This window comes from Alligator mississippiensis, chromosome 2 (assembly GCF_030867095.1).
Source record: "Alligator mississippiensis isolate rAllMis1 chromosome 2, rAllMis1, whole genome shotgun sequence".
Lineage (NCBI taxonomy): Eukaryota > Metazoa > Chordata > Crocodylia > Alligatoridae > Alligator > Alligator mississippiensis.
The window spans coordinates 305,567,521-305,594,177 of NC_081825.1; positions in this window are offsets into that span (position 1 = coordinate 305,567,521).

Genomic DNA, 26,657 nt, shown 5'->3' on the forward strand with positions numbered 1-26,657 from the left:
TTTTATACATTATAAAAGTCCCTATGAGTATGGCTTTCTTTCACATCCAGGAACACATCTGGAAGATATAATCACAAGTAAAATGTCCCCATATATAAATGATCTTTCGATATTTCCCATGAAATGCAGGTGGTGCCTTGTAATTTTGTTGTTTTAACATTTATAGGTCTTCTTACAGGACGCACATCATTATTCATCAGGGCCTCTTTTGAAAAACTAAGTTTCTCAGTGTTGGCGAGAAAACTCTGTAACTTCCATTTTGAATTAAAATTATAAAATCTGAATTGAAACTTAAATAATGAGAATAACATTTAGCCTTTTAGTTAATTTTACCTTTTTGACATTTCACTGCTACAAGAATATATATATTGGTTAATTGCAAGATCACTCGGATTTTAATCTAGTGATTAAAACATACTTCTTGATTGTATGCAGCATTGCAATGACACCTTTCATTTCAAACTGACAAAGATGGAATGGGAGAGAGAGGTGAAAAGTCATAGGAAATGTTTTCTTTTGTTTTTTTTAGCAATCAAACTGTAACTGGTTTCTAAGTTTAAATGTTTGGGGGGGGGTTCAAGCAAAAGCAGGCGAGATGTTTACCTACAAATCTCTTGCTAAGGCAATGTTCTTCGGGTGATGGAAATGAAAAGGTTACAGGAACTGGAAATTTTGGCCCTATCAACATGTGCCCAACATGAGCCTCCCTCAAGTTCTGAAAAAAAATATGTGAAAGTTGTAGTGATGTATTATTTTATTGGATTTATATCCTGCCCTATCCAAAAGGCTCAGAGTGGCTTACAATAACAGACAGACAACCCACAGGCAGGAAACAACAGTAGGTTCCCCAAACAACACCCTCAAATCATAGAATCACAGAAAATGAGGGTTGAAGGGATCTCAGGAGGTCACATCTAGTCCATCCCCTGCTCACACTAGGACCAGCCCCAACTACATCATCCCAGCCAAGGCTTTGTCTACCCAGGACTTAAATGTCTCCAAGGATGGAGAGTCCACCACCACCCTGGGCAGCCTATTCCAGTGCTTCACTACTACAGGAGTTTTTCCTAATATCCAACATCAATTTCCCTCGCTGCAGCTTGAGCCCATTGCTCCTTGTCCTGTCATCTGCCCCCACTGAGACCAGCCCAGCTCCATCCTCTTTGCAGCCCCCCTGCAGGGAGGTGAAGGCTGCTATTCAATCCCCCTCCGTCTTCTCTTCTGCAGACTCAATCAGCCCAGTTCCCTCAACCTCTCCTCACCAGTCCTGTCCCTTAGCCCCCCCAACCATTTTTGTTGTCCTCCACTGGACTCTCTCCAATGTGTCCACATCCTTTCTGTGGTGGGGGCCACAGCTGGACACAGGACTCCAGATGTGGCCTCCCCCATGCTGAATGGAGGGAAAGCATCACTGCCCTCCATCTACTGGCAATGCCCCTACCAATGCAGCCCAGGATGCCGGTAACCTTCTTGGCACTAAGGGCAAACTGCTGGATCCTGTCCAGCTTTTTGTCCCCTGTCACCTCCAGGTCCCTTTGAGACTCCCACCCCCCTGTCCTCCCAACTGCAGCTTCCCTATTTTAACCCTCATAAAGCAAATCCTCTGGATAATCCCAAACCATGATTTCCAACCTTCATTTATATCCCCTGCCCATCAACTCCTACTCCCCTACCTCACCTCCAAGGGAGATCCCTCCACCAATGACCCTTTCAAGCCCATACTTCCCTCTCCTACAGAGAAGCTGCTCCCCTCCTCAACCCCCAGCCATATAACTCATCCCCTTCCCCCAAAAAATCACAACACAACTTAAAAAAAAATCCTTATTAAGGAAATAACAGAAAGACCTCAGTTCTTTCCTTAGTTATAGCCAAAGGGCAATGCCAAAGGGATTTGTAGGGATTTTCTAGGGCTTGCAGTGAGGTACTCTCAGGTTAGCACATAAATGAAGACATGAAGGACACGTGAACGACATGAGTTGCATTGCTGCACGGGCAGTTCTCTGTTATCCTGTTGCTTTGTCACGTAAAACCAAACAGGTCCGGACTCCTTTTACCTGTTTGGCTCACCGGGCCGCACTCTCATCAGACAACTGTGCAAAGCATGGCGTTCAGCTGATCTCAGGTCAAAATGTGCAAAATGACATTTTTTCCCTCCCATCTCTTCCACAGAATCACGTGTGATCCCAGAAGTGCACCGGCCTCCTGAAAGGCAGGCAAGTGGCATGTTGTTAACAGAAAACCAGGATAGAAATGCAACTCACCTGGCCAGAAGAGGTTGGATAGGAAGAAAAACTTTCTTACCAGGGTGTAGTGAAGTACTGGAACAGGTTACCCCGAGAGGTGGTGCAGTCTCCATCCTTGGAGGTGTTTAAGACCCAGGTAGACAAAGCCTCGGCTGGGATGATGTAGGTGGGGCTGGTCCTGCTTGGAGCAGGGGTTGGACTAGATGTGACCTCCTGAGGTCTCTTTCAACCCTCATTTTCTGTGATTCTGTGATTTTAAGTGTCAGCGATGAATCCTTGATCTCTCTCACAGAACCACGTGCCATTAGCTCAAAATCCTACTAATGCTGACAGAAATTTTATGTTGAATACATCACAAAGGCCCTGCTCTGAAGTGCTCTGCTAGTTCTGACAGATTTCTCAGGGGCCTGATTAAACTCATCGTTTGCCACCAAAAAACTCATCAAATATTTACAACATGAATAATATTTAAAAAACTGCTGTAGAAATTGCTAATAAGAAAGCAATTCAGAGGAAGCACCTTGAAGAGAAGGGAATCAGGAATGGGAAATGCTGGAGCAAAGCAATGGTTCGTTGAGTGTTCTAATTAATTATCTATAATCACTAGGGAAAAAAAAATGCCCGTTTACCTGGAGGATACTTAAGTTTTATTCAGAAGAGATTTATAAGGCAACAGCAGATGCACGAGATATTACAAATCTGTTGGCACCGTTGAAATGCAGACACATCTCAGATGTTCAACGTGCTCAAATGCAAACTACAAGGGATTGGAGACTTTTTAACATACAGGACTTCTTTTTAATGTTGCGGTTCAGAGAGAGAGAGATGTGAAAGTAATATGTCTTTAATAAAATTAGTGAGATCTGCTGGTATGAGAATATGTAGCATTGGCGGTTCAACATCACAAGGTTTAAAGGGAAAACTAAAGTGAAAGCGCTGGTTCAGAGAGAGTTCCTGTTTGCAGACAATACAGCCCTGGTTGCCCACAGTGAGTCTTCCCTGCAAAATCTCTTGGGCAACTTTTCTGAATCCTACAGGGGCTTTGGCATTTAGTCTCAAGAAAACCATGGTCAAGCACCAAGAGTGGAAGAACTGCACTTGACGTCACTCTGGAGGGCAAATCTCTTGGGGTCGTTGCCAGTTTTTGCTTCCTGGGTTCAACGGTCAGCGGGAATCTCAACCTTCAGACTGAACTAGCCAAAAGAAGTGGAAAAGCAGCTATGAATTTAGGGCTATTACAGAAACAGCTGTGGAATAAAAGGAAACTGTCAGCTAAGGTGAAGAGGTGGCTCTACGAGACTTGCATGCTGTCATCCCTGCTTTATGGTTCAGAAATGTGGACGACATATGCTAGGCGCATCAGGAGCCTGAATAGCTTCCACATGAAATGCTTGCAGAAGATCCTGAAAATAAAGTGGGAAGACCAAATACCAAACACAGAGGGACTGGAGCATGCAGGACTGACACACGTAGACGTAGAAACTACTATCAGGAAGAGGAGTTTGCCGTGGATAAACCATGTCAGGAGAATGGGAGGGGACCATACCCCCACGAATAACTTGTACAGTGAGATTTGAGGTGGCTCTAGAAAGGAAGGTCTCCCTCTGTGGCGGTACTACGATGTGTGCAAAAATGATATGAAGTCATTCAACATCCTTGTAGGGCGTGCAAAATCCGTCTGATGCGGAGGGAACATCTGGACTGGGTGCGGCTCAGCACGACGTGTGTTTGATCCGGAGGATGGAAGCAAAGCAAGAAGGAAGGAAGGAAGCAGCAAGTGGTACATTTGGCTCCACCTCAGACAACACCAGGATCTGTCTTGTAACAAACGGCGTCGCTCTCGAATTAGGCTGGTCTGCCACAAGCGGATTCATCGGGCACTTGATTCAGTCTCTTGCGTCGGCTCTTACTAGACCTCCAGAGCCTCGACGGCTGCCTACCACTGGCCTTGGCTGCAAGCTGGCAGATGCAGTAAAGCTATTGTCAGTAAAGCTTCGTGCCGGTGTCTTCTCATCCCCCATGCTCCAGGCCTGGCCCAAGGCTGGGGAAGGTGTTCAAATGCCCCGTCTGGGTGAGCAGGGGAAGGAAGGGTGCGGGGCGTGATGAAGGCATTGCCACCCTTGCTTTTGCACGCAGCTTCCTTACCCCCCTCCATACACGCCGGCCAAGGAGGAGGGCAAATCAGACCTTTGCACGGTTTCACAGTGGGTTAGGTGTGCGCACACACAGGCAGGGGGATGGAGCAGAGAGGGCCGGTTTGAAAGCTTACAAAAGACAATTTTTCTCGGCTTCCGTGGATGCTAGGCAGACTGTGACTAGGTCACACCTCTGACGTGGGAAGAGGCAACATTTTTGGGCCAGGACCAGAAGAAACAAAAACTGAACAAAACAAACCAGAACAAAACCTAACAAAGTCCCTGCCCTCCTCCTGAAGGTTATTGCAAAGCATTTATCTCTACAGCACATAGGATACAGAGATTCATTAAGCACAATGGCCTTTAATGAGTTCGTCAGCTGTGACAACGATTGCTGTGGACTTTGTGAATGACTAGAGAAAACAGCGTGCTGATGCAGACACCAGGATCGGGGCTGCTTCCTGCCTCGCGGGGCAGAAGGAAGGTGAGGTCTTATCCCCACCTCAATCATAAAGTCTGGAGAGAGCCTCAGGAGAAAGCCAGGCCCAGCCTTACCTTCCAAAAAGTTTTGCTCCATGTCTGTGGTACCTGCCAGGTGTTTCGGACATGCAGGAGAGGTATCATTTACAGCATGTTTCCATCCCTCTTAAACATCTGGTAAGAGATTCATCCACCCATTTCTCCCTGAAGTCGAACTTACAACAAAGCAAGTGATGCTGGTTTCTCTTTTGGCACAAAACCATTTCCATTGGTTCTGGTCTCTCCCACGGTACATAAAGTGTTTCCTCAGTGCAGAGTTATATAAATTATTGCATCACGGCTAATAAAGCCAGATGTTCTCAGCTACTTGTGCTAAAGTGGCTTTCTAATAGCCTGCATCATTAACTAGAGACATTTTAAAACCATGGAAAAGAGCTGTAATAGTAATAAATTGTTCAAGAAAAAAGGCAATTGATATAACTGCTTCCAAAGTAGTCAGGAAAGAGAAAATAGGCTTTCAAAGAAATGAATGAGTCAGAGTACAACATTTACAATCTCAAAAAAACCCACAATGCTTGGTCATTTTCTGGACAAGAGATTCGGTTAGCTATTAAGATATTTTACAAATGTAAATTAACAAAGACAGGAGTACAAAAGGCCCCTTTTTTTTCTCTCATGTATACATAAGGCCAGCAGGGATTACTGTGATCATCTAACTGGATCTCCTCCCTAGCACAAACCACACCATCTCCCTGACTTTATTCCCATTTGAACGAAAGCATCCCTTCTAGGAAAAAAAAATAAAAATCAATTTTAAAATTGCATTTCAAAATTTCTGGCAATGGGATATCCACTGCAACCTTCAGCCAGTCATTCCAATGCTTTATTACCTTCACTGTTAAATAAAATGTGCCTTATTATACTTGTCTTCAATTTCCAAGCATTGGATCTCGCTGTGCCTTTGGCTGCTTGACTGGAGCACCCTGTTATCGACTCTGCTCCCTGCCTGCAGACAGAGATCCAATTACCCCTATGTTTAGTCAAACAGATGGGGCTCATTGAGTCTTTCACTGTGTGGGTCCTGTTGCAACGCTCTCCAAATTAGCAACTTCCTTCTTGAACTCTGGGCAGCAAAACTGGATGCAATCTCCCGGGAGCAGCACAGAGGTCTTGTCACCCCCTTGCTCTTACTGGACGATCCCTGATGATACCCCCAAACGTGGCACTAGCCCTTTTAGCACCTGCCTTACTTATGCTCACTGGTTGGTGTGTTATTCCAAGTCCTTTTTGGAAATAAGACTGAATCTTCCCAACTTCTCTAAGCAAGATAGCGGATTCATTCCTCTTTTATTCCACGGATGTAATGAAGAAGGCAAAGATGAAAAGCCCTGCTATGAAAGTGTTCTCCAGATGATTGCAAGGACAGCTCGATGAAAATGTCCCACATGGCTATCCAGTAGGGAGCCTAGTGAATTGTCTGTTGGGGAGATGCTGCACAGAGCTACTTGTGAGCTGGCTCTGTACGACAGAAATCATTTGTGAATACAGTGGCAGATCACCTAGGGATCATTTCAGACACTCCAGCTTGATTAGCCAGGGGCAGGATCTTAGTTTTAAATGCATGTATTTAGCTGCATTAGTTATCAGTGCCAAGGGAATGGTGAGGATTGTACATTAATAGTTATAGAGAATTTTATTAAGATTAATCAGTTGTTCAATCAATGCACAATGCCAGCACCCTCTTCCTCCAGGTGAGACTGAACCTTGTGTGACTTTTACTCACGCTCCCTCACACCCCAAAAAAAGTCAGGCCTTGCGAGCTGATCCCTTGCACCTCTGTACAGCTGTGTTCAGGACAGGGAGAGCCCCTCGGTGCTTGGCTAGAGAGGGCCCTTGGGTCACTGTCCTGCTCTGGAAACAAAAGACTGACTGTGCCTTTCTGCACATTGCACGTGCTGTTCATAGGAAAGCTCCCCAAGGGCCCACCGTCTAGAGCGGTGATTCCCAACCAGGGTGCTGCGGTACCCTGGGGTGCCTCAAGGTCATTCCAAGGGTGCCCAGGGTGCGGTGTAACCGTAGGCATGCAAACACAGTTCCCAAGAAAAACCCTGAGGTTTGACACAGGAATTCATCAAGTCAAAACCATTCTGCCTTGTTGTGGTCTGAGTCGTTTGCAACTTGCTCTAGTATTTTTTCCTTAGTCAAAAAATAAGTGGAAACTAAGAGCTGGCATTTTCCAAGGGGCAGCTGGGTCTAGTAGAGAACGGCTGCTCCAGCCAGCGTGCTGCAGTCAGAGCTCCCACGCAGCAAAGGGGCATTTCTGGGATAGCAGGCAACGGCAGTACCGCTTCCAGATACACACTGCTTTTCCTGCTAAGATGAGGAGGACTTACTTGCACTTAGCATGGAAGCCACTCTACTAAAACAGGTCTGAAAACTGCAACCGGGACCTGCCGTCTGCAGCTATCAGTCTTTCTGCCACTTCCCACCAGCCTTCAGCCCCATCTTGCAAGAAGATGAGCGGCATGTGGCCTCTGCAGCTGTAATCCCATCCTGATGTCAGAGTAGCAGGGGCACCACACTGTCTGGAGTAGGAGTCCTGCACCCTGTAACCAACCGCTGCCTCCCTAGACCCAAAAGACAGCATGCAGATCCTGACCCTCCGATGAAGCTGGGAAATTTTAATGCTGATTTCTCCCCTTCCATATGTCTTTGTGCATTGTGAACAATTTTTAAGAATAGCCTCTTCCAAGAATTCACCCATGAATCTTCGCATTAGAAATGTAAATAGGAGGCATCAATTTCATTTATGCTTTCCTGGGTTCCTAACACACATGCCAGTTAATTGGTCTGAAGTTTAATTACTTCCAGTCTCACAGGGATATATTGCAGTCAGGGCTGTTCATATATATTCAGTTGGATGGAGCTAGTGAAAAAGTCATGAGATGTTTGACTCTCCACATTGCTTTGGCGCATTAAAAGAATGAAAGAAAACATCGAGCCACAAGCAATCAGTGGAGAAACAGCAACAGAGAGGACTGATGCATGGTTCCCTTTCTCCAGCCTAATTTGTTGTTTTGAAAATAAGTCAATGCAGTTGATCTCTGTCAAAATTATAAATGTGCTGGTATTGGTAGATCTGTTCAATGCATTTATAATCTCAGGAAAAGACTGAATGTTAAATTACTGCTTTCCTGGGAGGGGATGGTGACAAAACCTACCCCTGCTGCTTCTCTGGGGCCAGAAGAAACCCTGTATCTTTGGAAAGCAGCAGGTCCAGGGATCGCTGCATGCTATCAGATAGCAAGAAGCCAGTCTGTTCCCAGGACCTCTCAAACCCTGATAAAACAAACAAATCTCTCTGTGTGCACTCAAGATTTTTTGGAAGTGTCGGCTATGGGTACAGAGGACTGAACGTATAAGACACATTTGAGTCCTGGGATTGACTCCCCAAACTCTCGAAGTCTTGTCAAGAAGAAGCAAGCCTTGGAAAAGTTCAACCTGGCACAAACAACTGCTCAGCGACACACGATGTAGGCCTTGCTGGAGCATTGATCACTATAAACCGCTCACACAAAGGCTTTGCTAAAACATTGACCTGACCGGCAAGCCTGGCCGATGCATGAACCCCGTGCCTAAGCAGAAGTTGCAGTGTGCAAATGTGGCCAGGATGATGGCATACGATGTGCAATCTTAGCATGAGATGGGTGGGAGGGATGGTTGTGCTAGGTGCGATGTCCTGTCTTACTACTTGGGCACTGGACAAGGGCAGAAGCGCACAGGACAGGACTCCCACGAAACAAAGATACAAACAGTGTAGTATGTAATTTGTTTTAATCACTGTATAAAAGGAGGGCTGGAAAGTGTGGGAACCGTTGCAGCCTAAGGGAGCTTGCATGGTGTCGTGTCCACTACCCGGTCACAGGTACAAATGCCTGAACTCCTGGTCTGATGCACTGGTTGGGGCTGTGCTTGTAGACAATAAACCTGGTCGAATCTCTGCCGATGAACCGAGTCTGTGGTCATTCGTTCAGACAAGACTGGTGCTGGGATCTCCTGCCTTTGACTTTTCCCCAACGCCGCAGTTCCTGGGACTTGAACACTGACAACACATCAGTGACGCCCGGCGAGGACAACAGCAATGATGGCTGGGACATCTTCCCAGTGCTCTGCTCTTGGCAGTGCAGAGATGAGCTCAAGGACACGGTGCTGATATGCAAGTGCCCCTTGCATCCACAGGCATCTCCTCCAGCACATGCAATCCGTGTTGCACTAGATCTAGTCCGCTGCTGCCTTGCAGGGAAGGACCTGGACCAAAACAGGTCTTGGACCAAAAGCTGCTGCCTTGCAGGGAAGGACCTGGACCAAAACAGGTCCTGGACCAAAAGCTGCTGCCTTGCAGGGAAGGACCCGGCTACGGGAGACATGACTGCCATGGACACCGGTCCTCAGCTGTAAAACTCCCTACCGCCAGACACAAAAGACACCAGAGAACGAAATGTCGGACTTCTCCCTCCAACAATGCAGTGCTGCAAGGGTGCCTACGAGATACCTCTCGGGAGCCTGGCCATCCGCACTGCCAAACCATATCAGAGACCCCCGCCTTGTGAACTCCTCCACAGCCCCCTTGCTCCTGGCTCCCCGGAGACTCGGTGCCTTCTCTTGTGGAAGTGGGGAGCCTGTGATCGGAGGTGCCCCTCTCTTCAATTACCTGCCTGTTGTCCCTTGGGAAGTGGTTTTCCTTGGGCCAGCGGCTGTCTTGGGCAGTCGTGTAAAGCGAATGTCTCTGCCCAGTGCTGGGGACATCCCCCAAACTCCCCTTTTCATACTTCCTTACCACGTGGAAATTTACTGATGGGAAAGCATTGGTTTTCTGGGTTTCTGACTGGTCCCATGCCACAGTTGTTCGTTCTTCACAGCTGATGACGGTCCCTAGACCGTGACCCTGTTGGTGAGGGATCTCCGTGGTCTCCCATGCAGCCCCTGGACCTCCTGCTCCTAGCCTAGATGCATTACTTTCCCTGTTGGCAGGATGCATTCCCGAATAGCAGGTAGGCGTAATGCCAAGACAAGGCAAAACCAATTAAAGCTGTGACCGTAGCACTAGCATGAAGCTGCGAGGCGTGCCTTTAGGGGCCGTGGTATTTGTACGAGTTTTCTAGCATACAGCCCAAACAACTGGATGCCACACATCTGCATGCCTCAAGAGCAAAACATGTTTATAGCTGGACATCGTGAGCAGTCATGGCTCGTACAGAGTGTTCTTTGCTGCATCCATTAAATGGTGAGCACACTATGTCTATGTCTTAATTTGTTTTTTTCAAAATTTAAATTAGCGCTAATGAAAAAAAAAAACAAACAGCTGTTTTTCTGCAACTAATTTCAGAATGCAAGCCCCAGTAAAATGTTCAGTGCTTGGCCCTACTTTGACCCTCCCTGCTTTATACTTAATTGACATTTGATTGCAAGTGTTTACCAGGTGTTCTGCAAACTGCCTTCAAGAGAAAGGAAAACAGCTGCGCAGCGCCTGGGCCGCAAACCACAGCGTCTCTGCCAACAGCTGCTGAGGACACCCTAATGCAGGGGATGTTCTCCTTATCAGACCTAACATGAAAGCCCTCCTTGAAACAAGAGCAAAGGAACAAAATGCCCTGATGGATTCAGGAGGATGAGCCCCCTTCTCCATGCAGCCCCCCCTTTCCCATCATCTGTGGAAGGAAAGAGCTTCTCACAGGTCCCCAAAGAAAATTACTTTTAAGACTAACTTGCAGCCAACCTCAAGGCAGCCTCTAATTCTGCAAAGCCATTTTGCTCATCTTGACATTTGCCTCTGCTAAAATGTGCCTTTCTGCAGCTTTGTCTCTTCGTCATTGGCAAAGAGTTTCTCAGAGACCGTAGTGATGGACACACGTTGATACCCGCAGATGATAATCAGCACTACCTAGTTAGTTCTCCTATAACACGTTTCATCCATGGACCTCCAGGTCCCTTTCCAAGGGGGTTAAAGCTTTTATCCCATCTGACATATGGAAAGGTAAAGTGACTTGCCCAGAGTCACCCAGAAAAGCAGTGGCAGAGTGGTAACCAAGCTCAGTGACTTCTGTGATTCAGATGCCACTTTCTTTTATTGTATTGGGCCCTGAGAAAACCTGGCATAGTCTGCTTACCTTGAAGGTGTTTGGTGGTCAACAGGACATAGTCATATTTCCTTCTGGTTATGACATTTCATATGTCACAGAGGAGTAAAAAAAGATGGAGTGCTTTTCTGGGCAGACATTTCTTATGTAGGAAGGTGTCTCTGGGCTCTGCAATGGTGCAAATGACCTCAAACAAAGGCAGGAGCAGGGTCTCAGGTTGCAGGTGGTCAAACTTGCTTCCTCCTTGTAAAGTTATAAAGATTTCATTTTTAAAAACCCACAGGAGAGTGACCCTCAGCACGGACGGCCGAGTCCAGCGGGGTCACGGTGCAGCTCGTGGGTGAAGCAAGCTGTCTGGAGCAGGGACGGTTTTCCTCGTTGGGTGCTGGCTAGCACTTGGGATTTATTCCCTGGGCTCCACTATACAAAGGAGCTGGTGGGGTGGGCAGCGACGACACTTCCCCCCGAAGCCACATCCCTTGGGAGACCCTGGGCAGGGTCTGACCTTATCAGAGCCCATGAAATGCAAAGCAATTGCACCAACCTCACTAGAATTAGTCCAGATGTTTGTCTGAGGTCTGGCCATGGGGCTGGCTGGATTTCCCCAGCAGCAAGTGAGCAAGCGTGTCCTTAGACATTTGCTGCCACCCGCCAGGTACCCGCCAGTCCTTCCAGTCCTGATCGGTCTGGGATAAGTCAGAGACAAACTTTTCCTCTCCTGAGCAGGACAGCTCCAGCTCTGGGAGTGTTTTTCAAGTCTTTCTGACATGAAGACCGTACTCGATGACTTGGGTAGCCTGCACTCCCTGCTCTGCAAGATGAAAGGCAGAAAAGCCCTACAAAATCCATATTTCATACACACCGGCACATTCCCCAGGGATGGTGCCGGTCTCGTCAATATTAAAAATGGCTTCATCATTAATAAAACAAAAGGGAACGGCTTTAATCAGGCATGAACCACACAACCAGTGAGGAATCAAACAGCAAACAACAGACAAACATCATGCTTTCATGGCAAAGCTCAAGCCTTGCTGCAGAAAATGTCAGCTAATTTCCAGTTCCTCCAGTGGCTTTGAATCCCGCTTCTCTGCAGCCTTATCCTCCCTCGCGTGCCAGTGAACCATGGGTCTTTGGAAAGGAGGGGTCACCTTCTCCATAGCCAGCACCTCCACTACCTGCCTTAGATATTGCAAGGGGCACCGTGCCCTCCGCTCCTACCCCACGGGCTATATGTGCATCCCCCGGGGACCCGCTGGAGGTCCCGAGCCGCGCGATCAAAGCGGGAGACTGCCTTTTACAAACCCCTGGCCATTTTAACAACTCGAACAAGCCGCCTTTAAAGTTCAGGCTTATGATCTTATCTCTTTCTTCCCACGGTTTGTGTTTCAATATTTAAGAAGCTGTTACATGAGTGAAAATGCTCTGAACAATTAAGCACTCATGTTTTCCAATTTAAAAAACTTGATGAATATGGATGGTGCCGCTTTCCTTATCTTGCAGTAAATTCACACTAAATCATCAGCAGATTTTTTTTATAGATGTTACCGCTACGACAAGAAGCCAGAGAGAGCTGCCGTGCTGGGGAGACGACTGAAGAATAAATTATGCTTGAAAATGAGGGGGGGAGGGAATAAAAAGAAAGAAAGAAATTGTCATGCATTGTGTTTTGCATAATGGCTGCATGTTTCTGAATCCCTTCGCCTGAGCATCAAAAGCTAAATAGCTCAATGCATGTATTAGTTCATTTGTCTCGTCGTCACGTATATTCTTAGGCTATTCTTAGGATTTAAATGCCAGCATTATGGGCGTACTTTCTTCTGCACAAGGTGCTGTCCATGGGACCGATGTCTAGTTGGATGAGCCGGGGGGATTTCAATCCCCAAAGCATGAGTCCAAAGAGAAAGCAGAGCAAAGTGAAGAGAAGCAGCACTTACTGCTGACGAGGTATGCAGCATTAGCTGTTTTCAAAAGCAGTCCAGCTGAAGAGCATTTTGTCTACCGCATGCTGGGGAATCGCACAAGAGGACTCGACATCTAAACAGGCTCTCTAGCAAGAAAACTATTTACAGGGATATTACCGCGGCTGCTAGCGCTCGAACCATGTGCACGCGTTATGATTGCCGGCAACCTTGTCTCTCACCCATCAGGTGCGTCCCCCCTCAAAGGCCGTGCAAGACGCTGCCAAGAAAAGGCTGCTCGAATTATCACCACGAGAGAGTTGAACTGCCATGGGAGCATCGGTCACCCCCGTACAGTTTACTGACCCCGAACGCTAATCCGACATGCTCAACTCGGCCTGGAATTGAAATAAAGCAAAGCAAAAGGAAACGCATCGCAGTGTGATCTAATCAATACGACGAAATATAGATATTTTCCCCCAGTAGGCATGTGCTTGCTACTGGAAAGGCCCGTTGCAGGATCAGGGGAAGAGATGGAGAGAAGGAGGCCGATCCACAAGAGTAGGGCAGGAGAGGGGAAGCCGCTCCTATAGAGAGAAGTGGGGTGTTCCCTGGTCTCTGGAGCTGGCCCGAAGTCTCCAAATCCCACGGGAAAAGTAACAGCACCTGATCCCTTCTCCCAATCACACGGACCTCCTTCCAGTACCCCCAGCTGCATGCTCCACATCTCCGATACCGATAATTTACCTAACCTATGCATTTCTCCACGCTCAAGGCCTTCTTTATTCTGGCTTTGCACATGACTTTAACAAGAGCCATGCTAATGATGGTAAGCCACGTGCGTATCTGCATAGCGATGCTGACACCTGTTAGATTGTAGAATAAATTTATGCCTCCCTAAAATGTTTGGTTTTTTTTCCTTCTTACATTGCAGAACACAGTAACATTTATATTTTCTTCATTTGGCTTCCCAGGAAAACAACAGAGGAACGGTAGCAAATGCAACTAGCTTCAGAGATTCAGCAAGTTATGAGCATCCAGCCCCATCCTCTGCAAACTGCAGCCCCTAAGAGGAGATTAAGCCACAGCCTAGCTTTCAGACAAGTGTTCAAACTCGGTTCAAGGATGCAAGGCGATACAGAATTCACCCTTTCTCTAGGTGAAAAATTACTCCAACAGCTAATTACCTTTAATTGCATCTTATTTCTAGTCTAATTTTGTCTTGCTTTAATATGCAGCCCTTGGATCAGGTAGTGATTTTGACTGCTAGATCAAAGAACCCTCCATTATCATAAATCTTCTCTTCACATAGGTACCTACATGATCGAGTCACCTATTAACCTTGTCTTGGATAAACGAAATAGGCTTCGGCTCTGTAGTCTCACACTGTGAGACAGCTTTTCCCAGACTTCAAATCCGTCCTGTAGCTCCTTTCTGAACCCTTTCCAACAGGTCAACACCTTTAAGTCCAGTACTGGATGCAGTAATCGGTGATGTTGTTGGAGAGGTCACGTGCACTTTTAATAACACCTGCTTACATCTACCCCCCTGGCCCTCCTCACACCTGGGCGAGCAGCTGGCAGGCTGGGGACAAACAGTGGGCTTCTAAAACTCAAGCGTCTACATCTCCCACCATGAAAGAGAGGAAAAAACAAACTGCCCATAAAAAGCATAATTTCTCCTTCAAGCCGTGCCTGTGTATTTGTTGTGCATGGCCATTCATTAAGGAAAACAGAATAGACTTGAATCATCAATATGCAAACCATAAGCAAGGCACCTGGACAACGGGGCCTGGGGCTGCAGCCCCTTCCCTCAGCCCCCTTGGAAAAACAAATACAAAATAAAACAGTAATTCAGGACTGTAGCAACCTTTCTTTTTTTTAAAGGATATTTTTTTGTGTCCCAAATCAAATCAGCCAAATCCGTGAGTCATTCAAGAACCATACATGGGCCTACTACCAGCAAGCATCCTCCAGCCAAGCCTGGGGTTTCAAAACCTTTGGCGAGCATCCTACGTGCAGGTCCAAGCCTGGACACTTGGGGTTCAGATGCCCCCGAGTTTCGTCAGCTGAATCCCCTGAGAAGCAAGCTAGGTTGGAGTCTCCCATTTCCATAAAGTCGCCTTGTAGCCCAAATCCTCCCACTGGAAGCTGGCCCATGGGGAGCTAATGATGAAGCTTTCATACAGACTCCTGTCTGCAAGCAGATGAGGGTGCAAGCCTCCACTGCACAGTACTATTTCATTTGCATTACCTCAGTTGGGCTATTTCCGCTGCCGGATAAATATATAGCAACACCTTTCCTCTTCTCATCTGCTATATAGCAGCCTTGTCTTTTTCCCTGGACTCACAACCCAGGGAGCAAGGACACAGAGTAGGTTAAGGTGAACTTCCCACTAAGGGTGCATGACGTATACCTCCATTGCCCTTTAGTCACAGATAAGTACCATGGCATCTTACACCCCTACCTCCAGTGTATACAGGCATTTTAAGTAAAATCACCAAAATGATTGCCCTGGCTTAAGGCATGTCATTTATGCAAACGAGATCAGATCCCTTGAATAATTTCTCCAGGTCATTAGCAGACGGCGGCAAAGAGCCCCTTGCCGGGATCTCCAGACCGCAGGGCGGTTGTCCAGCCCGGCACTTGCTCTACTCGTCTCTATTGAACACCGTGCATTCACACTGGCATCTGCCATGACCTCCTAAATCCTTTTCAGTGTCACTGGTCTCCAGATGAAAGCCCCTAACCCTAAAAGTGTGACCAACCTCTCTCTTCTCATGTGAATGGCTTTGTATTTCGCAGAATTAAAATATCTTCTCTTTTTTTTAAGGTCAATATTTTAATCCAATGCAGATCACTTCCTACAACTAACCTCCTCCATTATTTACCTTTGCACAAGTTTTGTGTCATCTTCAAACCTTCCCCACAGTGACCTTGTGTTTTCTTCTACATAGTTGATATCGAATAACACTGGATTAAGAAAGTAATCCTGCAGAACCCCACTACAAATATCCCCATTGGATAACGGTCCCCTATTTATCATGACTTTTCAGTCTGCCCTTATTCAGCTTTTGATCAATTTAATATGGGTTGCTTTGATTTTGATCTTTTTTTTTAACATCAGCCTGTCATACTGCACTAAGGAAAATGCTTTACAGAAATGTAAGCTGATTATGTCAACAGAGGTTAGTATTACTTTTATCAACCCAACATTTAATCTCATAAATAAAATATATATATATGCATCAAGAACATTTGAATAACCACCCCGGCAAGGTTATTAGGAATAAGTAGAGAGTCTATAAGGAATGGGGAAAAAAGAAGTGATCAGCAAAGAAAGCAATGTCTTAAACCTTCCAGTACAGTAGGGATAAAGGAAGAATTGCTAAAAGTAAAACTGCATTTGAACACTCTGAGAAAATTAAAACAAATGCAAAACAGGTCTTCAGCTATTAGGAGGGGAAAAGACCTAGGAAAGAAGAAGTGAGACTGCTCTACAGAGAAGATGGAGGATTGATTAAATGTAACCAAGGGATGAGCAAAAAGTTGCCCTAGTTTTCAGTCAGAATAACGATGCTGGAAGTTTGGCAAGGACGGCTAATGAGGATGCAAAAAAGGATGTTTCCATAACCACGATGGAGGCAAACTCCAGGAGCTTCTGCAATCAGGGATGGATGGAGCAGATAATTAGCATGCCAGCATGCCAAAAAAACTGGCACATGATGTCTCTGGATAAAGGAGCAATTACTATTTACCGCTGCCAGATAAGTATATAGCATATACTTAGTAAATATATAGTATAGTATATAGTAAATATATAGTATATTTACCAAATCTATGGAATCAGGGGTGGTACCACGTAAGCGGAGAATAGCAAATACAGCGCTAAGCTCTGCAGGGAGATAAAAGGGACTGAAGCAGCTACAGGCCCCTTTGGCCGGCATCACAGCATGCAAAGCTTTGGAGCAAATTTGGAAGGAAAGAAGAATTCAAGACCCAGAGGTTAATAGGGCATGATGCAACATGGATTTGCCAGAGGTAGACTGTGCCAGGCTAACCTATTATCCTTCTTCGATAAAAGAGCTGATTCTCCAGCCAAAAAATGCAGTGGATCAAATCTCTCTGGACTTCAGTTAAATATTTCATGTTGTAGCACGTGGGGAATTACTAGTTTGGCTGAAAAGGGGGTTCAGGTCATTCAAAATAAGTCAGGTGAAAAAGGAGGGGTGTGAGGGTTGTGTTGGAACAGGAATTATCTGAGGGGCAGCGAGATCCCTAGTGGGGGTGACAAACTAGGAGGGAAGTAATGAAATGTGTTAATAATACAAGTTGGGAGCTGTCAGCAGCACAGGCAATATCTGCGTTGTGCTGAGAAAGGAGTTGGAAAAATCACAAGACCGCAGCAAAATCCTAAGTGTTCACATTCAGTTAATTAAGGTGCATCCTGACTCTAGGAGACTGAAAGAAAAGTCCTCTACTACCACAGGCCCTGATCCTGGGATTCGACATCCAGGTGGAGATCAACCCCCTGCAATGAGAGGCTCACCGAGGCAGAGATCTGAGCTGCAGTAGGGAGCTGCGGGTTGCACGCTGCACCGCTCGGAGCGAACAAGCGATGCCCCGTGTTTCTTTTGCTGGGGAGGAGCTGACAGATCATGCGATGGATGCTAGTCGTAGTGCTTGATGCATTCATGAATGGTCCTCAAATGTGATGAGAAACATAGAGTAAGGAAGCTGATTGCAACAACCTGGAATGGGAGTCTGGGGGCCATGGGAGATGATCTTCTCCATATAGGACTAGGAAATCCTCCAAAAGGATCAGGCTGCAGAAGGTGAGCACTCTCTCCTAGGCACAGACCATTAGGATTCGGCCGCACAGTGAAGACTTTGCATCCCACCAGTCCTAGAGGCGATGGGAGGACCTACCACAGCATTCAAGTGACTCCTGTGCAAGCTGCAGGAAGCTGGCACAGCACCATCGGGAGTGCAGGCACGTGAGGGCTAGCTGCAGAGAAATCAGTGATGCTGCAGGGCGAGCAGCCCTCCAGAGCCAGGGATGCTGATGGACCCTTCAGACAATGATCAGAAAAACAAAACAAAGCAAACAAACAAAAAAGACGTGTTTTGGTACAGGCCAGGTCAGGAGACAGCATAGAAGAGTCAACAGGGAGGAAGGTGGGAGAGGAAGTGTCCCTGTGGGTCCCCTGGGAGAGGAGCTGAAACAGAGACAAGGAGCCAGGCCCCAAAGACCAGAAGTCACGGTGATATATGTGCCATGCAGTCCGTGTCAGACAGATTGACAGACGGACATCTGCAGGCTCCCAGCTCTCTGTCCCACGTACTCTTGCAGGACACGTGAAGGGATTAGGAGTGAGAGCCCCTGTACAGCACTCCTGGATGCCAGGGACAGCTTGCAATGAAATGGGTCTCCATCTCCATCTCTGCCTCTCTGTTTGTCTCCTCAGCTGCTGCCTTGGTCTGGACTGGGTAGAAAAGTGCCTGTGGGAAGCTTTATGTAGAGCAACAACCACATCACGGGGCCCTGTCTGGGCTCTGGGTACCTGCATGCTGCTAGTGGGGTCCAAGTTCAGCTCAATGGGGTACAGCCGATCATGGGACGCTGCACTGGAGACGGGACCTGGCCGACAGCAGCTGAAGTCACTGTGAGCTCCTTGACATCCCAGCAAAGCCCCTGGTCGCTCTGCAGCTCCACTCCTACAGCACGAAGGCGCGGGGCCCGACTGGAGATGCACCAGTTCGAAGCCAAGAGCAGGCAGCAACATCCCCATGAAAACATGGGTTATCCCTATTTGAAGCCATCCGAATGGACTGACACCTGTCAGTGTTTCAAGCCCTTTCCCTTGGTTTCCCAGCTTAGGTGTAAAAGCTAATGGCATGATGTGTTGAGTAGAGGCAGAGAGAGAGGGAGAGGTTTCCAAACACGGTGTAGGTGGCAGGCACACCTGCGGCACAAGTGTCAGGCAGCTCTACCCCGTTCAGTGTCCTGGCCTGGCTCCTCCAGCACTTCAAGGAGCAGCCTCTCATGGGCACAGCTAGCAGAAGGCCTTTCCTATCTGCAAGCACTGCAAGAAATGGGCCGAACCCCACCGCAGCTTCTCCTCCGGCCGCCTGGCTGCAAGGCTCCTGGGACTGGCGAGTCCACCATGATGTCGGTCAGCTATGCCTGGGGATGATTGTCCTTGCCATGCATTAACTGTGGTGCTGGCTGCCCACGGGAGTGGGGAAGGCATGGCCAGGCATCATCCCTATGGGCCTATTTTTAACTTGCAACCTAAGGATGCACAAATTGTCACCCAGGAAAGGAGGATGAAACAACTGAGACAAACCAAAGACGCGAGACACCCGCTGCGTGCCCATCCTGCAGTGCACAAACAACTGACGTCACACAGGAGCTTCCTCACCAGCACCCAACCCCTCAATGCCACACCCAATGAGGCACGACTACAGATGTGCAACGAGAGGCTGACAGTGGAAAGAGGGGTATTCCAGTAGCCGAGTCCTTACCCCCAGGGGCTGACGAGCAAGGCAAAGGTGGAGATGTCTCAAGCACCGACTTACCAGCTGGATGGTGCAAGGAACTAATGAAGAAGTGGGGTTTGCATTGATTCATAGATTGCATAAATCTATGAATTTATGTGTAGCCCCGCTTCTTCATTAGATCTATGCAATTATGAATCTATTCATAGCCCCACTTCATTAGTTCCTTGCATCATCCAACTGGTATGTCGGTGGTTGAGACATCTCTGCCTTTGCCACATTCACCTTTGCCATGGCATCTCCACCAATGCCAGGATACCATTGGTTCAACCACCTGTGACTGCAGCAGGGAGCCTCAGGCTATGCCACACCTGCTGCAATGACCACTGCTTGAAAGCACGTGTACAAGCAAAGATGTGCTGGCTTGCAAATACGATCAAGCAGATTACCTCCTTACCCCCTACCACAAAGTGCAGCTCCAGTAGCTGCTATCCCCAATGAATGGAAAAGCAGCCAAGGTGCAGAAGTACTAAGTAACTGTACCGAGGTCACACAGAAGGTTTGTGGCAGAGCTGGGAATGAAGCCCAGGTCTCCCAAGCCGCAGCCCAGTCCCTTAACCAGAACAGCCTCCTTCTCTCCATCATCATCAAGCAGCACAAAGGTGCCGTGCACTTTTCTGAAGGTTATTGTGCAGGTTGCAGTAGAAACAGCCCAATCAAAATGATTTTTCTTTGTAATTTACCTTGTTTCCCTTTGGTACTTGCCATTTATTTTACAAAGCTGCACAGAAAATCTGAAAATTGGGGCTGATAAATATAATCTGTCTTCCTAATGTATAGATGCAGAGTTATGTTTGAATGTGGGGTGAGAATAAACTAATTAAAAATGTTATCTGCCACATGGAAACTTTGAACTTGATAACATTTGGAAAGATAAGACTGCTGTGGAGCACTCTCATGGAAACTGAAGAGTCCGGGTGTTATCAAACTTACAAAGCTTTTTTTTTCCTGTGTTCAGTTTTTCAAAGCTGTCTATGAAGGTAAAGGGAAAGAACCTGCAAATAACCGGAAAGGATTGTTTGCTCACAAGTTGTAAATGTCTTTCATCCTTCTGAATTTAAACATTTTCTTTCTGGCGTTTGGTGATATACGTGCATTGTTTCAAGACCAATGGGCCCTGTTCAGAAATAAAGTAAAACACCCCCCACAAAAAACAAAAAAACAAAAACAAAAACAAAAAAACAAAACAGAAGCAACTCGATGTGTGCACAAGATGCTGAACGTCAAGGCAAAGCAGGAGAGAGAGTGAAACAGTTCAAAAGATGCAACTTGAGCCAGATCCTCATCTTACTTCCTTCAGTGAGAGGTAGAGGGATGTTGGTACGGGCAGATGGGTCCAACCCATGGAGCTCAGGATTGGGCCCGTGCCCACATCAGCCGTGCTGCTGGAGATGGGACTTCAGCCCTGGTGCAGAGGTCCGTGAGCATGGAGCCGCAGGGCTAGGGCTCTGCTCTCAAGCCAAAACCTCTGGTGAGACAATCCTGCGTGCTCTGCTGGACCCAACCGCTGGAGAACCGTGCCCGGTGGCGTGTGCTCGCTGCAGGTTTTGGAGAAGGCTAGTGAATGGGGCTTGCAGCTGTATGAAACTGGGCTCAAACTGGTGTTGTACAAATGACTACACCTTTACTAATGGCCCCCTAAATGATTTGGGGACTGGGGCACATGACTGGTGAGGAGAAGCTGAGGGAACTGGGCTGATTGAGTCTGCAGAAGAGAAGACGGAGGGGGATTGAATAGCAGCCTTCACCTCCCTGCAGGGGGGCTGCAAAGAGGATGGAGCTGGGCTGGTCTCAGTGGGGGCAGATGACAGAAGGAGCAATGGGCTCAAGCTACAGCTAGGGAAGTTGAGGTTGGATATTAGGAAAAACTTGTTGAAACACTGGGACAGGTTACCCAGAGAGGCGGTTTAGTCTCCATCCTTGGAGGTGTTTAAGACCTGGGTAGACATACCCTTCACTGGGATGATGTAGTTGGGGCTGGTCCTGCTTGGAGCAGGGGGTTGGACTAGATGTGACCTCCTGAGGTCCCTTCAACCTTCATTTTCTATCATTATATGATCTTTCCTGTCATTGCCTGTTAGCAACTCCTTGCACTTTTTCTATTGGAGTCACTCAGTGTCCATTGCAAGCCCTAGTGCTGTCTCCCTCATTGCTTTGCATAAGAAGTCTCCTGCACCAAAAACATTGCAATTGCTTCCAGGTTGTGCTGGATTTATTATTATGATTTTAATTTCCAGATAGCTGAGCAAAGGTCTGATTCTTTTTAAAATACAGGTCTCCAGACAAGATATAACTTGTATAAAAATGTAATTAGAATCACTTTCGGAAGTGCAGGAAAGAGAGATCAGAAAGGATCATGAACACTCACTAAAAAGGAGGCCTTGATTGTAACATTTTGCATAAAGTTAAATGCTGTTATCATGTACGGTACAGGCTAATCTAAAAAATATAACAGCTCTTTATAGAGAAGCCGGCATGAATAATTTGGTATCGCAACGCGTGCTTTAGAAAGTCGACGTGAGCTCGATCAATGCCTCATAATGTCTCAGCGCAAGCAGGGAAAGGAGAATGAAGGAGGGAGAGTGACAGGAACCCAAGGAAACTTTCTATTTCCAAAGCTCTGCAGGTTAGACGCAGCCGTGGGAAGCCAGTATTATACTTGAAATAAATGGTTGGCAATAAGTGTTGGCGATGGTTTCTGCAATTCTAACAAGCAAGTGTCTTCCTGATTTCTCCAATCATACTTACTATATGACTAGCTGTTTCTGTAAGACAAATACAAGATAAATATAGATAATTAATGGAATATAAATACAGTGATTTCAAAATGGAAAGTTTTTCGAAGCTCTCTGCAAGAACGAAGCGGCTCCCCAGAAGTGGTGTTATTTTAAAATATGCTGGGTTCAGGATGGGTGCTTTTTTAATTGAAAGAATCATTCAGAGACAGAGACAATTTACTGAGGAATTTGGCACACTGCTAAGTGCCTTATTATCCATCCAGCCCTCAAAATAAGGACTGCAGTTAGAAATGTTAACTCTTTCTTGATGGTCGGTTTAAATGTAATCTCCTCTACCTTGATGCTTCCTGAAGTGCTGACTGGTACCTCGCCAAGTGACTATTAAGAGCTAGCACTGATAAATGGTGGATCTAAAGATCCTAATGATTTCTTTTAAAGGGCAGAAGTTAAAGATGAAGTGTTTTGCTTTGTTTGTTTGTTTTTTAATTGAAATTCCCTGTTTCCTGATGCTCCTGTCTCCAGGAAAGGAAGGGAAGGGCAGGGAAAAAAAGGAGAAAGAGAGAAAAAGAAAGAAGGAAAGAGAAAGACATGCTCGTGCTGTGGAAATGGCAAAGACTTGTGAAATAAAGTATTTCTTTTAAAAAGAGTCATGATCCGATCACGGATGACTGGCCTGAACGTTACGGGCAAGCAGCAGGTTAGGCTTGTTTGTGTTGTGTGTTGGGAGGTCTGGCCTGCTACGGTTCAGGCCCCTGATGAAAAGCTCATTACAGCTCGAATACGAGCTCTGTGTGGGTGTGCGCACTCACACACACTCACACGCACTCACACACACACGGTAATTACCCGAGGAAAGAAGGGCAGACTCCCACAGAAGAGCTGGGGAGGGCTGGCTATATTTTGGTTCTCTTCAAGCCTTGTTTGACACACTCATTTTTCACACACGTTGTCAAGAAACACCCCCAGTGTTGGAAACAGCTTAGAGGAATATGCAATGTTTTATGCCATCCAGGATGAGCAGCCTTCACTAATGACGGACTCAAACTAAAATAAACTCCTGCCCACACTGCAGGCTGCAAGGGAAGGAGAAGAAAATAAAACTCAGACGCGTTCACAACACAGACCACAGGCGCGTAGGGATGTGCTGCAAGCTGAGCCCCCCAACCCACGTGGCACCCGCGGACCCTCAGCTTGGACGGGGTCTCGAGGGGCAGCCCGCCCAACCCCTGGCATGGATGCACGATGCACTTTGCCAAAACGATTCCCATTGATGCCAATCAAGGCTCTTTCTGAAAACCTACAGAGCTACCCTGGGCAGCTTATTCCCTTGCCTCATGTTAGGAAGCTTTTGACCTAAAACCGGCTTTCCTGACATTTAAAGCCATTGCTTCACATCCTGACCTCTGCCTCCTCCTTACGGCAGCTTTTTATGTACTTGAGAGCTTCTGTCAGGTCCCCTTCATTCTCCTTTTCCCCAGATTCAACAGTTTTCCCCCCAGTTTTGCTTCCCAAGCACTTCATCATCATCACTGCTTGCCTCTGGACCCTCTCCAATTTCTCTGCGGCCGTCTCATCTCTTGTCCTGGAGGCAGCCCTGCAGCTGAGGCCCAGGCAGCAGCGAACGGAGAGGCACGGTCACCTCCTGCGCCTTGCCTCCGCCTTGCTCGCACCAGCATCACGTTGCAAACTCAGGTTGAGCTTGCAACTCCCCCATCGCTCCCAGTTCTCTCCCATTCAATCACCGCTACTTTGGGTCTCATCCTGTCTGGATCGTGGCAGATCCCGCAGGTCGGCGCAACTCAGACTGACCCTTCTGCTGCTCTCCATTACATTGCAGGGCAGAGCAGAGGTCAAGGGAAATGAAATGTTGCACAGATCCATTTGAAGGGGGAGAGGGGCAGGGAACAGCTCTGTCTGGACAGGCCTTGCTTAAACACATTTCCCTTTAGCATCCTCTCGGTGCCCCTGCAAGGGACAGGAGAGTGGGCAGGATGGCCGGCATCAGCACGGTATGTCCTGGGTTATGTTCCCCGGGCTCTGGTCCAGCACGGCTGAGCGAGATCTGGCCCCGTGTCTCACGCGACATGCTCAGCTCTAGGCCTCTAATGATTTGATTTTGGTAAAATCGACTACTCTACACTTCCTGGCTAAAGAGTTGGTATAACTCTATATATAATATATATATTACTTAGCTGGACCATGGAGAGCTGCCTAATTATCCCACAGGACAGCGTTTGCATAAAATTGTCATTTCCTCCAAAGAATCGGTGCCTATGACCACGCCACCCCACGGGCATATTTTCTTGCTTCTGGGCAGTATGATAATCCAGTGTTAACCTATATTACCTACACGTCAGGCTCAGAAGCACGATATCATTTACTGATTTCAGGAAAGTGGTCACAGGAAATTTTAAAAGGCCACATCACAGAATAGACAGATGATACTTGTTGACCCCCGGGACCCGGCATGCTGCTTCTGAGCATGTGGACATCCAGGTAAGTGCCATCAGAAAGAAAAGAAAAGATTCAAAAGTCCTAACGAGGTCACAAAGACACAGATGTAGGTCAGAAAGTTAACAAGGACAGTGGACAGACAGGAGACCTGAAGCGTAGGCTACTCATCACCGTGATAAAAGGGGGATGAAGAGACACAGCGTTGCATGAGAGCCTTGCAAGAATGATCAGTTCATCCACTTATTGCTTCACTGCCAATAGCCCAGAGGCTTCCAAGCACTTTTTCTACAAGCACTGAAAACTGGATTATTTTTACTCCAGATTTTCCTGCCAGAGGAAGGCCGTGCTCCCATCCAAGAGCACATGTAACAGCAAAGGGAGCAGGGCAATCGCCTACAAGATGGCAAACATGTCAGTGCTAAAATACTGGGCGCTGTGTGCTGGGAGGGAAATGGCAGTGTTGAGGCCAGGCACTGGCCCTCTGAACAGACATGAATTCTGTGCCATCCAGAGCACAAGGATTGCATTGCTGCTTCCAAAACCTGACGATAAGACTATAAGAGAAGAGCCAGCCTTTTCTGTGTAGGCACGAACATTTCAGGTGTGCTTGAAAGCATTGCACACATCTCTTGGCAGTTGGCACTTGCAGATTTCTTCCCTTCAGTTTACAGAGCTCCCTTCTGAGTGTGCATGGTCAAGGCGCTCTGCCAACGCATTGCCTACCTTTTCATGGGTGGATGGATGGATGGGATGAGTGATTTTACCCTCCTCTGCATCAGCCACAGCTTGCATGCCCTATTTCTCCTAACAAAACTGAGAAACCTCCCAGGTGCTTGGTGGGTGGGTCTTGCTCACACGCTCTGGCTCAAACTGATTGCCAGATCTGGGGTCAAGAAGGCCAGGAGAGACCCTTGAAAGAATGAAACCTGTGTTGTTTACTGCTGTAATTGCTAAGGCTGTGTCCTTACCCCCAATGAATATTTCTATTTTTCCCATCACTTGGCTAAATCTTTTCAATCCTGGCCTTGAAGTATGTAAGAAAAACAAAAGGAAGGAACAATGAAGTGGCTGCTACTACACTTCTGGATCTCAAGGGTCCTCTTGATAGGAGCTGGAATATAACGTGAGCATACGGCAAAGAGCCCCAGATGAAGAGCTCTCCATGCAGGGAGTAACTCGGGTGGACGTGATGGGGAGCACGAGAGGCCTGCGTACACTAGGGGCGTGACTAGAGAGAAGCTTGTGATTCGTGTTCATAGCTGAACCCAGAGCAGGCACAACACAGGGATGGAGATGTACCGTGATGCACCAGTAGTACAGTGAGCTCAGAGAAAGGGGTCTTCCACAATGGGTAAATCTAGTAGGGATGTGCATAGAGCCAAGGGTGCAATGCTAGAGCACCCACAAGAAATGCAGGGGAGTGGGTGCAGGCAGGCCCTTGGCAGGGGGGATGCTTGGGTGCCAATGGGGGTATGCTGCTCACCTCTGCCGCTCAAAGCCCAGCTCCAGCAGTGCAAAGGGCACAGGGAGGGCTGGGATGCAGGCGAGCAAATGAAGCATCCACCCAGACGTACATCTTCCAGCCCCTTGCTTGGCACTCTGGCTGCAGGACCTGGTGATCTCAAGCAAAGCACATGCCTTAGAGAAAGGAAGCCCATGAGGTTTGCTACTGAAGAGAATGGGAGTCCTTCCAAAGCTGGAAATTTGACATGAGCGAAGGCAACAAGTAGGATCGGCATTTACATCCGGGAGTCAGCTAGAATGTGGACAAACCTATTCCCAAGAGTAAATGGTAAAGGGTACAAAAACAGTCATCCAGGCATGCACCAAGGAGATCAAAAGAAGGAAGCATGAGGAAGAATGGCTGGGATTGCTATATCCAGAGGACTAAAGGGACAAAGTAAGGATTATAAGGGGAGAAAAATCCATCAGGGTCTTTTTGTCGGAGTTTCCCCCTTTGTTTATATTGAAATAGTCTGCGAAGATGGTTGGATTGCAATGCAGGTCATCT